Source organism: Silene latifolia, chromosome Y (genome assembly GCF_048544455.1).
Source record: "Silene latifolia isolate original U9 population chromosome Y, ASM4854445v1, whole genome shotgun sequence".
Classification (NCBI taxonomy): domain Eukaryota; kingdom Viridiplantae; phylum Streptophyta; class Magnoliopsida; order Caryophyllales; family Caryophyllaceae; genus Silene; species Silene latifolia.
Window position 1 is genome coordinate 158,472,961 of NC_133538.1, and position 1,081 is coordinate 158,474,041.

Genomic DNA, 1,081 nt, shown 5'->3' on the forward strand with positions numbered 1-1,081 from the left:
GATGAATTAACCAAGAAAAGAATGAAAAATCTTCAATTTGTAGTGTACCCAAATCGATTTAAAGGTGAAAGGCTTTGCCTTTATGAATTCAAAATCGACTCAAAGGTTGAAGATTTTGTGCTTGGTTTTGATTTTTATTGAAAAAGGAGTGATTGATTTGTTGTTAAAAGGATGATTTGATTTGATTTTGGTGAATGTAGTTGAGGAATTTTGTTTTTGTGATGGAGAGGATGAGGGTTTTGATGTTTTTGAGTAGTGTTATGAATGAATGAATGAATGAAGGTGGGAGGGGTTTTATAAAGCCCGAAAAATTTCGAACTGCAGGGGCAATCCGTGCGGTTTTTGCTCAAGACGGGCGGATTCTGCACTTTCTGGGTTGGGAAAAACTCGCCTAAAGACGGGCGTCTTTAAGAGAAGACGCTCGGATTCGCTGACACGGGACGGGCGGATTCTTCAGAAGACGGACGGATTTCAGTCCAGGAATTTTTCTTGTTTTCCTCAGCAGAGAAGACGGGCGTCTTCCTCACAAGACGGGCGGATTTTCAGAGACGAGCGGATTGCAGTTCAAGACGCCCGGATTCTCTTACAGTCAAAAATCTTTCAAAAATTCAGCTCATGGGGATGTGCGTCTTCTACCTAATACGCTCGGATTGTCTATAGACGGGCGGATTCTCCTGAATCCGCTCGGATTCGGCCCCTTTGTACCCGGATTCAGTTCTATCCGTGTACAATGCATATCCCTTATCATTCTTCCATTCTTCTTTATATCTTGTGTTCTTCATTGTGGGGGCACTACTAAGGCATGGATAGCCTAGGCAATTGCCATCCCCACACTAAGCTAGAGCACTACACATCAATTGAAATTATTAGTCCCTCCCTCACTTCTCTCAAACATGACAATTATCTTGATCAAAGTAAATAAAAATCCAAAGATGATAAAAAAAAATGCAAGAATTGAAATGCGAGTTAGGGAGTTAGAAATATTTACAAACGGTGGTTTAGGGAGGACTCCACCAAACTCTCATTCTTGATGAGATGTCAAGGGGGCATGTTCAAGGTGTTGTTGATGTTGCTCAACACC